This window comes from Pituophis catenifer, unplaced genomic scaffold, assembly GCF_029215685.1.
Source record: "Pituophis catenifer annectens isolate HBS135680 unplaced genomic scaffold, rPitCat1.0.hap2 SCAF_11, whole genome shotgun sequence".
NCBI lineage: Eukaryota > Metazoa > Chordata > Lepidosauria > Squamata > Colubridae > Pituophis > Pituophis catenifer.
This window is the reverse complement of record NW_027256891.1, coordinates 6,834,644-6,847,274: the sequence shown is the minus strand read 5'-3', so window position 1 is coordinate 6,847,274 and position 12,631 is coordinate 6,834,644.

Below are 12,631 nucleotides of genomic sequence, written 5' to 3'. Positions count from 1 at the left end.
CCATAGGAGTTAGACCAAAGCTGCGTCTCAGAATTGGGAGTAGGACTCAAATCAGCCAGAAACCATAAGTTTTGACACAGAGCTCAGATTTGCCAAAGAAACACATATTCATGTTTCCCACTGTCTCAAAAGGACACAACACATTCAATTTAAAGGTAGGAGCTTTCCCTGACTACTTAGTCCAAAGCTATATTTCAGAATTGGCAGTAGGACTCAATTCAGCCAGAAAACTTAACTTTTGACACAGAGCTCAGATTTGCAAAAGAAACACATATTCATGGTCCACACAGTCTGAAAAGCACAAAACACATTCAATTTTCAAGTACGAGCTTTCCCTGAGGAGTTAGACCAAAGTGTATCTCAGAATTGGCAGTAGGACTCAATTCAGCCAGAAAACGTAACTTTTGACATAGAGCTCAGGTTTGCAGAAGAAGCACATATTCATGGTCCACACAGTCTGAAAAGCACAAAACACATTCAATTTTCAAGTACGAGCTTTCCCTTTGGAGTTAGACCAAAGCTGTGTCTCAGAATTGGGAGTAGGACTCAAATCAGCCAGAAACCATAAGTTTTGACACAGAGCTCAGATTTGCAAAAGAAACACATATTCATGTTTCCCACTGTCTCAAAAGGACACAACACATTCAATTTAAAGGTAGGAGCTTTCCCTGACTACTTAGTCCAAAGCTATATTTCAGAATTGGCAGTCGGATTCAATACAGCCAGAAAACGTAACTTTTGACATAGAGCTCAGGTTTGCAGAAGAAGCACATATTCATGGTCCACACAGTCTGAAAAGCACAAAACACATTCAATTTTCAAGTACGAGCTTTCCCATAGGAGTTAGACAAAAGCTGCGTCTCAGAATTGGGAGTAGGACTCAAATCAGCCAGAAACCATAAGTTTTGACACAGAGCTCAGATTTGCCAAAGAAACACATATTCATGTTTCCCACTGTCTCAAAAGGACACAACACATTCAATTTAAAGGTAGGAGCTTTCCCTGAGGAGTTAGACCAAAGTGTATCTCAGAATTGGCAGTCGGACTCAAGACAGCCAGAAAACGTAACTTTTGACATAGAGCTCAGATTTGCCAAAGAAACACATATTCATGGTCCACACAGTCTGAAAAGCACAAAACACAATCAATTTTGAAATGGAAGCTTTTCCTTAGGAGTTAGACCAAAGCTGTATCTCAGAATGAGCAGTAGGACTCAATTCATCCAGAAAACTTACCTTTGATACAGAGCTCAGATTTGCAAAAGAAACACATATTCATGGTCCACACAGTATGAAAAGCACAAAACACATTCAATTTTCAAGTACGAGCTTTCCCTTAGGAGTTAGACCAAAGCTGTGTCTCAGAATTGGGAGTAGGACTCAAATCATCCAGAAACATAAGTTTTGACACAGAGCTCAGATTTTCAAAAGAAACACATATTCATGTTTCCCACTGTCTCAAAAGGACACAACACATTCAATTTAAAGGTAGGAGCTTTCCCTGACTACTTAGACCAAAGCTATATTTCAGAATTGGCAGTCGGTCTCAATACAGCCAGAAAACGTAACTTTTGACATAGAGCTCAGATTTGCAGAAGAAACACATATTCATGGTCCACACAGTCTGAAAAGCACAAAACACATTCAATTTTCAAGTACGAGCTTTCCCTGAGGAGTTAGACCAAAGTGTATCTCAGAATTGGCAGTCGGACTCAATACAGCCAGAAAACGTAACTTTTGACATAGAGCTCAGATTTGCAAAAGAAACACATATTCATGGTCCACACAGTCTGAAAAGCACAAAACACATTCAATTTTCAAGTACGAGCTTTCCCATAGGAGTTAGACCAAAGCTGCGTCTCAGAATTGGGAGTAGGACTCAAATCAGCCAGAAACCATAAGTTTTGACACAGAGCTCAGATTTGCCAAAGAAACACATATTCATGTTTCCCACTGTCTCAAAAGGACACAACACATTCAATTTAAAGGTAGGAGCTTTCCCTGACTACTTAGTCCAAAGCTATATTTCAGAATTGGCAGTAGGACTCAATTCAGCCAGAAAACTTAACTTTTGACACAGAGCTCAGATTTGCAAAAGAAACACATATTCATGGTCCACACAGTCTGAAAAGCACAAAACACATTCAATTTTCAAGTACGAGCTTTCCCTGAGGAGTTAGACCAAAGTGTATCTCAGAATTGGCAGTAGGACTCAATTCAGCCAGAAAACGTAACTTTTGACATAGAGCTCAGGTTTGCAGAAGAAGCACATATTCATGGTCCACACAGTCTGAAAAGCACAAAACACATTCAATTTTCAAGTACGAGCTTTCCCTTAGGAGTTAGACCAAAGCTGTGTCTCAGAATTGGGAGTAGGACTCAAATCAGCCAGAAACCATAAGTTTTGACACAGAGCTCAGATTTGCAAAAGAAACACATATTCATGTTTCCCACTGTCTCAAAAGGACACAACACATTCAATTTAAAGGTAGGAGCTTTCCCTGACTACTTAGTCCAAAGCTATATTTCAGAATTGGCAGTCGGATTCAATACAGCCAGAAAACGTAACTTTTGACATAGAGCTCAGGTTTGCAGAAGAAGCACATATTCATGGTCCACACAGTCTGAAAAGCACAAAACACATTCAATTTTCAAGTACGAGCTTTCCCATAGGAGTTAGACAAAAGCTGCGTCTCAGAATTGGGAGTAGGACTCAAATCAGCCAGAAACCATAAGTTTTGACACAGAGCTCAGATTTGCCAAAGAAACACATATTCATGTTTCCCACTGTCTCAAAAGGACACAACACATTCAATTTAAAGGTAGGAGCTTTCCCTGAGGAGTTAGACCAAAGTGTATCTCAGAATTGGCAGTCGGACTCAAGACAGCCAGAAAACGTAACTTTTGACATAGAGCTCAGATTTGCCAAAGAAACACATATTCATGGTCCACACAGTCTGAAAAGCACAAAACACAATCAATTTTGAAATGGAAGCTTTTCCTTAGGAGTTAGACCAAAGCTGTATCTCAGAATGAGCAGTAGGACTCAATTCATCCAGAAAACTTACCTTTGATACAGAGCTCAGATTTGCAAAAGAAACACATATTCATGGTCCACACAGTATGAAAAGCACAAAACACATTCAATTTTCAAGTACGAGCTTTCCCTTAGGAGTTAGACCAAAGCTGTGTCTCAGAATTGGGAGTAGGACTCAAATCATCCAGAAACATAAGTTTTGACACAGAGCTCAGATTTTCAAAAGAAACACATATTCATGTTTCCCACTGTCTCAAAAGGACACAACACATTCAATTTAAAGGTAGGAGCTTTCCCTGACTACTTAGACCAAAGCTATATTTCAGAATTGGCAGTCGGTCTCAATACAGCCAGAAAACGTAACTTTTGACATAGAGCTCAGATTTGCAGAAGAAACACATATTCATGGTCCACACAGTCTGAAAAGCACAAAACACATTCAATTTTGAAATGGAAGCTTTTCCTTAGGAGTTAGACCAAAGCTGTATCTCAGAATTGGCAGTAGGACTCAATTCATCTAGAAAACTTACCTTTGATACAGAGCTCAGATTTGCAAAAGAAACACATATTCATGGTCCACACAGTCTGAAAAGCACAAAACACATTCAATTTTCAAGTACGAGCTTTCCCTTAGGAGTTAGACCAAAGCTGTGTCTCAGAATTGGGAGTAGGACTCAAATCAGCCAGAAACCATAAGTTTTGACACAGAGCTCAGATTTGCAAAAGAAACACATATTCATGTTTCCCACTGTCTCAAAAGGACACAACACATTCAATTTAAAGGTAGGAGCTTTCCCTGACTACTTAGTCCAAAGCTATATTTCAGAATTGGCAGTCGGATTCAATACAGCCAGAAAACTTAACTTTTGACACAGAGCTCAGATTTGCAAAAGAAACACATATTCATGGTCCACACAGTCTGAAAAGCACAAAACACATTCAATTTTCAAGTACGAGTTTTCCCTTAGGAGTTAGACCAAAGTGTATCTCAGAATTGGCAGACGGACTCAATACAGCCAGAAAACGTAACTTTTGACATAGAGCTCAGATTTGCAGAAGAAACACATATTCATGGTCCACACAGTCTGAAAAGCACAAAACACATTCAATTTTGAAATGGAAGCTTTTCCTTAGGAGTTAGACCAAAGCTATATTTCAGAATTGGCAGTAGGACTCAATTCAGCCAGAAAACTTAACTTTTGACACAGAGCTCAGATTTGCAAAAGAAACACATATTCATGGTCCACACAGTCTGAAAAGCACAAAACACATTCAATTTTCAAGTACGAACTTTCCCTGAGGAGTTAGACCAAAGTGTATCTCAGAATTGGCAGTCGGACTCAATACAGCCAGAAAACGTAACTTTTGACATAGAGCTCAGATTTGCAAAAGAAACACATATTCATGGTCCACACAGTCTGAAAAGCACAAAACACATTCAATTTTCAAGTACGAGCTTTCCCATAGGAGTTAGACCAAAGCTGCGTCTCAGAATTGGGAGTAGGACTCAAATCAGCCAGAAACCATAAGTTTTGACACAGAGCTCAGATTTGCCAAAGAAACACATATTCATGTTTCCCACTGTCTCAAAAGGACACAACACATTCAATTTAAAGGTAGGAGCTTTCCCTGACTACTTAGTCCAAAGCTATATTTCAGAATTGGCAGTAGGACTCAATTCAGCCAGAAAACTTAACTTTTGACACAGAGCTCAGATTTGCAAAAGAAACACATATTCATGGTCCACACAGTCTGAAAAGCACAAAACACATTCAATTTTCAAGTACGAGCTTTCCCTGAGGAGTTAGACCAAAGTGTATCTCAGAATTGGCAGTCGGACTCAATACAGCCAGAAAACGTAACTTTTGACATAGAGCTCAGATTTGCAAAAGAAACACATATTCATGGTCCACACAGTCTGAAAAGCACAAAACACATTCAATTTTGAAATGGAAGCTTTTCCTTAGGAGTTAGACCAAAGCTGTATCTCAGAATTGGCAGTAGGACTCAATTCATCCAGAAAAGATATCTTTGATACAGAGCTCAGATTTGCAAAAGAAACACATATTCATGGTCCACACAGTCTGAAAAGCACAAAACACATTCAATTTTCAAGTACGAGCTTTCCCTTAGGAGTTAGACCAAAGTGTATCTCAGAATTGGGAGTAGGACTCAATTCATCCAGAAAACTTACCTTTGATACAGAGCTCAGATTTGCAAAAGAAACACATATTCATGGTCCACACAGTCTGAAAAGCACAAAACACATTCAATTTTCAAGTACGAGCTTTCCCTGAGGAGTTAGACCAAAGCTGTGTCTCAGAATTGGGAGTAGGACTCAAATCAGCCAGAAACCATAAGTTTTGACACAGAGCTCAGATTTGCAAAAGAAACACATATTCATGTTTCCCACTGTCTCAAAAGGACACAACACATTCAATTTAAAGGTAGGAGCTTTCCCTGACTACTTAGTCCAAAGCTATATTTCAGAATTGGCAGTCGGATTCAATTCAGCCAGAAAACTGAACTTTTGACACAGAGCTCAGATTTGCAAAAGAAACACATATTCATGGTCCACACAGTCTGAAAAGCACAAAACACATTCAATTTTCAAGTACGAGCTTTCCCTGAGGAGTTAGACCAAAGTGTATCTCAGAATTGGCAGTCAGACTCAATAGAGCCAGAAAACGTAACTTTTGACATAGAGCTCAGATTTGCAAAAGAAACACATATTCATGGTCCACACAGTCTGAAAAGCACAAAACACATTCAATTTTCAAGTACGAGCTTTCCCATAGGAGTTAGACCAAAGCTGCGTCTCAGAATTGGGAGTAGGACTCAAATCAGCCAGAAACCATAAGTTTTGACACAGAGCTCAGATTTGCCAAAGAAACACATATTCATGTTTCCCACTGTCTCAAAAGGACACAACACATTCAATTTAAAGGTAGGAGCTTTCCCTGACTACTTAGTCCAAAGCTATATTTCAGAATTGGCAGTAGGACTCAATTCAGCCAGAAAACTTAACTTTTGACACAGAGCTCAGATTTGCAAAAGAAACACATATTCATGGTCCACACAGTCTGAAAAGCACAAAACACATTCAATTTTCAAGTACGAGTTTTCCCTTAGGAGTTAGACCAAAGTGTATCTCAGAATTGGCAGACGGACTCAATACAGCCAGAAAACGTAACTTTTGACATAGAGCTCAGATTTGCAGAAGAAACACATATTCATGGTCCACACAGTCTGAAAAGCACAAAACACATTCAATTTTGAAATGGAAGCTTTTCCTTAGGAGTTAGACCAAAGCTATATTTCAGAATTGGCAGTAGGACTCAATTCAGCCAGAAAACTTAACTTTTGACACAGAGCTCAGATTTGCAAAAGAAACACATATTCATGGTCCACACAGTCTGAAAAGCACAAAACACATTCAATTTTCAAGTACGAACTTTCCCTGAGGAGTTAGACCAAAGTGTATCTCAGAATTGGCAGTCGGACTCAATACAGCCAGAAAACGTAACTTTTGACATAGAGCTCAGATTTGCAAAAGAAACACATATTCATGGTCCACACAGTCTGAAAAGCACAAAACACATTCAATTTTCAAGTACGAGCTTTCCCATAGGAGTTAGACCAAAGCTGCGTCTCAGAATTGGGAGTAGGACTCAAATCAGCCAGAAACCATAAGTTTTGACACAGAGCTCAGATTTGCCAAAGAAACACATATTCATGTTTCCCACTGTCTCAAAAGGACACAACACATTCAATTTAAAGGTAGGAGCTTTCCCTGACTACTTAGTCCAAAGCTATATTTCAGAATTGGCAGTAGGACTCAATTCAGCCAGAAAACTTAACTTTTGACACAGAGCTCAGATTTGCAAAAGAAACACATATTCATGGTCCACACAGTCTGAAAAGCACAAAACACATTCAATTTTCAAGTACGAGCTTTCCCTGAGGAGTTAGACCAAAGTGTATCTCAGAATTGGCAGTCGGACTCAATACAGCCAGAAAACGTAACTTTTGACATAGAGCTCAGATTTGCAAAAGAAACACATATTCATGGTCCACACAGTCTGAAAAGCACAAAACACATTCAATTTTGAAATGGAAGCTTTTCCTTAGGAGTTAGACCAAAGCTGTATCTCAGAATTGGCAGTAGGACTCAATTCATCCAGAAAAGATATCTTTGATACAGAGCTCAGATTTGCAAAAGAAACACATATTCATGGTCCACACAGTCTGAAAAGCACAAAACACATTCAATTTTCAAGTACGAGCTTTCCCTTAGGAGTTAGACCAAAGTGTATCTCAGAATTGGGAGTAGGACTCAATTCATCCAGAAAACTTACCTTTGATACAGAGCTCAGATTTGCAAAAGAAACACATATTCATGGTCCACACAGTCTGAAAAGCACAAAACACATTCAATTTTCAAGTACGAGCTTTCCCTGAGGAGTTAGACCAAAGCTGTGTCTCAGAATTGGGAGTAGGACTCAAATCAGCCAGAAACCATAAGTTTTGACACAGAGCTCAGATTTGCAAAAGAAACACATATTCATGTTTCCCACTGTCTCAAAAGGACACAACACATTCAATTTAAAGGTAGGAGCTTTCCCTGACTACTTAGTCCAAAGCTATATTTCAGAATTGGCAGTCGGATTCAATTCAGCCAGAAAACTGAACTTTTGACACAGAGCTCAGATTTGCAAAAGAAACACATATTCATGGTCCACACAGTCTGAAAAGCACAAAACACATTCAATTTTCAAGTACGAGCTTTCCCTGAGGAGTTAGACCAAAGTGTATCTCAGAATTGGCAGTCAGACTCAATAGAGCCAGAAAACGTAACTTTTGACATAGAGCTCAGATTTGCAAAAGAAACACATATTCATGGTCCACACAGTCTGAAAAGCACAAAACACATTCAATTTTCAAGTACGAGCTTTCCCATAGGAGTTAGACCAAAGCTGCGTCTCAGAATTGGGAGTAGGACTCAAATCAGCCAGAAACCATAAGTTTTGACACAGAGCTCAGATTTGCCAAAGAAACACATATTCATGTTTCCCACTGTCTCAAAAGGACACAACACATTCAATTTAAAGGTAGGAGCTTTCCCTGACTACTTAGTCCAAAGCTATATTTCAGAATTGGCAGTAGGACTCAATTCAGCCAGAAAACTTAACTTTTGACACAGAGCTCAGATTTGCAAAAGAAACACATATTCATGGTCCACACAGTCTGAAAAGCACAAAACACATTCAATTTTCAAGTACGAGCTTTCCCTGAGGAGTTAGACCAAAGTGCATCTCAGAATTGGCAGTAGGACTCAATTCAGCCAGAAAACGTAACTTTTGACATAGAGCTCAGGTTTGCAGAAGAAGCACATATTCATGGTCCACACAGTCTGAAAAGCACAAAACACATTCAATTTTGAAATGGAAGCTTTTCCTTAGGAGTTAGACCAAAGCTGTATCTCAGAATTGGCAGTAGGACTCAATTCATCCAGAAAACATATCTTTGATACAGAGCTCAGATTTGCAAAAGAAACACATATTCATGGTCCACACAGTCTGAAAAGCACAAAACACATTCAATTTTCAAGTACGAGCTTTCCCTTAGGAGTTAGACCAAAGTGTATCTCAGAATTGGGAGTAGGACTCAATTCATCCAGAAAACTTACCTTTGATACAGAGCTCAGATTTGCAAAAGAAACACATATTCATGGTCCACACAGTCTGAAAAGCACAAAACACATTCAATTTTCAAGTACGAGCTTTCCCTGAGGAGTTAGACCAAAGCTGTGTCTCAGAATTGGGAGTAGGACGCAAATCAGCCAGAAACCATAAGTTTTGACACAGAGCTCAGATTTGCAAAAGAAACACATATTCATGTTTCCCATTGTCTCAAAAGGACACAACACATTCAATTTAAAGGTCGGAGCTTTCCCTGACTACTTAGTCCAAAGCTATATTTCAGAATTGGCAGTAGGACTCAATTCAGCCAGAAAACTTAACTTTTGACACAGAGCTCAGATTTGCAAAAGAAACACATATTCATGGTCCACACAGTCTGAAAAGCACAAAACACATTCAATTTTCAAGTACGAGCTTTCCCTTAGGAGTTAGACCAAAGCTGTGTCTCAGAATTGGGAGTAGGACTCAAATCAGCCAGAAACCATAAGTTTTGACACAGAGCTCAGATTTGCAAAAGAAACACATATTCATGTTTCCCACTGTCTCAAAAGGACACAACACATTCAATTTAAAGGTAGGAGCTTTCCCTGACTACTTAGTCCAAAGCTATATTTCAGAATTGGCAGTCGGATTCAATACAGCCAGAAAACGTAACTTTTGACATAGAGCTCAGGTTTGCAGAAGAAGCACATATTCATGGTCCACACAGTCTGAAAAGCACAAAACACATTCAATTTTCAAGTACGAGCTTTCCCTGAGGAGTTAGACCAAAGTGTATCTCAGAATTGGCAGTCAGACTCAATACAGCCAGAAAACGTAACTTTTGACATAGAGCTCAGATTTGCAAAAGAAACACATATTCATGGTCCACACAGTCTGAAAAGCACAAAACACATTCAATTTTCAAGTACGAGCTTTCCCATAGGAGTTAGACCAAAGCTGCGTCTCAGAATTGGGAGTAGGACTCAAATCAGCCAGAAACCATAAGTTTTGACACAGAGCTCAGATTTGCCAAAGAAACACATATTCATGTTTCCCACTGTCTCAAAAGGACACAACACATTCAATTTAAAGGTAGGAGCTTTCCCTGACTACTTAGTCCAAAGCTATATTTCAGAATTGGCAGTAGGACTCAATTCAGCCAGAAAACTTAACTTTTGACACAGAGCTCAGATTTGCAAAAGAAACACATATTCATGGTCCACACAGTCTGAAAAGCACAAAACACATTCAATTTTCAAGTACGAGCTTTCCCTGAGGAGTTAGACCAAAGTGTATCTCAGAATTGGCAGTAGGACTCAATTCAGCCAGAAAACGTAACTTTTGACATAGAGCTCAGGTTTGCAGAAGAAGCACATATTCATGGTCCACACAGTCTGAAAAGCACAAAACACATTCAATTTTGAAATGGAAGCTTTTCCTTAGGAGTTAGACCAAAGCTGTATCTCAGAATTGGCAGTAGGACTCAATTCATCCAGAAAACATATCTTTGATACAGAGCTCAGATTTGCAAAAGAAACACATATTCATGGTCCACACAGTCTGAAAAGCACAAAACACATTCAATTTTCAAGTATGAGCTTTCCCTTAGGAGTTAGACCAAAGTGTATCTCAGAATTGGGAGTAGGACTCAATTCATCCAGAAAACTTACCTTTGATACAGATTTGCAAAAGAAACACATATTCATGGTCCACACAGTCTGAAAAGCACAAAACACATTCAATTTTCAAGTACGAGCTTTCCCTGAGGAGTTAGACCAAAGCTGTGTCTCAGAATTGGGAGTAGGACTCAAATCAGCCAGAAACCATAAGTTTTGACACAGAGCTCAGATTTGCAAAAGAAACACATATTCATGTTTCCCATTGTCTCAAAAGGACACAACACATTCAATTTAAAGGTAGGAGCTTTCCCTGACTACTTAGTCCAAAGCTATATTTCAGAATTGGCAGTAGGACTCAATTCAGCCAGAAAACTTAACTTTTGACACAGAGCTCAGATTTGCAAAAGAAACACATATTCATGGTCCACACAGTCTGAAAAGCACAAAACACATTCAATTTTCAAGTACGAGCTTTCCCTGAGGAGTTAGACCAAAGTGTATCTCAGAATTGGCAGTAGGACTCAATTCAGCCAGAAAACGTAACTTTTGACATAGAGCTCAGGTTTGCAGAAGAAGCACATATTCATGGTCCACACAGTCTGAAAAGCACAAAACACATTCAATTTTCAAGTACGAGCTTTCCCTTAGGAGTTAGACCAAAGCTGTGTCTCAGAATTGGGAGTAGGACTCAAATCAGCCAGAAACCATAAGTTTTGACACAGAGCTCAGATTTGCAAAAGAAACACATATTCATGTTTCCCACTGTCTCAAAAGGACACAACACATTCAATTTAAAGGTAGGAGCTTTCCCTGACTACTTAGTCCAAAGCTATATTTCAGAATTGGCAGTCGGATTCAATACAGCCAGAAAACTTAACTTTTGACACAGAGCTCAGGTTTGCAGAAGAAGCACATATTCATGGTCCACACAGTCTGAAAAGCACAAAACACATTCAATTTTCAAGTACGAGTTTTCCCTTAGGAGTTAGACCAAAGTGTATCTCAGAATTGGCAGTCGGACTCAAGACAGCCAGAAAACGTAACTTTTGACATAGAGCTCAGATTTGCCAAAGAAACACATATTCATGGTCCACACAGTCTGAAAAGCACAAAACACAATCAATTTTGAAATGGAAGCTTTTCCTTAGGAGTTAGACCAAAGCTGTATCTCAGAATGAGCAGTAGGACTCAATTCATCCAGAAAACTTACCTTTGATACAGAGCTCAGATTTGCAAAAGAAACACATATTCATGGTCCACACAGTATGAAAAGCACAAAACACATTCAATTTTCAAGTACGAGCTTTCCCTTAGGAGTTAGACCAAAGCTGTGTCTCAGAATTGGGAGTAGGACTCAAATCATCCAGAAACATAAGTTTTGACACAGAGCTCAGATTTTCAAAAGAAACACATATTCATGTTTCCCACTGTCTCAAAAGGACACAACACATTCAATTTAAAGGTAGGAGCTTTCCCTGACTACTTAGACCAAAGCTATATTTCAGAATTGGCAGTCGGTCTCAATACAGCCAGAAAACGTAACTTTTGACATAGAGCTCAGATTTGCAGAAGAAACACATATTCATGGTCCACACAGTCTGAAAAGCACAAAACACATTCAATTTTGAAATGGAAGCTTTTCCTTAGGAGTTAGACCAAAGCTGTATCTCAGAATTGGCAGTAGGACTCAATTCATCTGGAAAACTTACCTTTGATACAGAGCTCAGATTTGCAAAAGAAACACATATCCATGGTCCACACAGTCTGAAAAGCACAAAAGACATTCAATTTTCAAGTACGAGCTTTCCCTTAGGAGTAAGACCAAAGCTGTGTCTCAGAATTGGGAGTAGGACTCAAATCAGCCAGAAACCATAAGTTTTGACACAGAGCTCAGATTTGCAAAAGAAACACATATTCATGTTTCCCACTGTCTCAAAAGGACACAACACATTCAATTTAAAGGTAGGAGCTTTCCCTGACTACTTAGTCCAAAGCTATATTTCAGAATTGGCAGTCGGATTCAATACAGCCAGAAAACTTAACTTTTGACACAGAGCTCAGATTTGCAAAAGAAACACATATTCATGGTCCACACAGTCTGAAAAGCACAAAACACATTCAATTTTCAAGTACGAGTTTTCCCTTAGGAGTTAGACCAAAGTGTATCTCAGAATTGGCAGACGGACTCAATACAGCCAGAAAACGTAACTTTTGACATAGAGCTCAGATTTGCAGAAGAAACACATATTCATGGTCCACACAGTCTGAAAAGCACAAAACACATTCAATTTT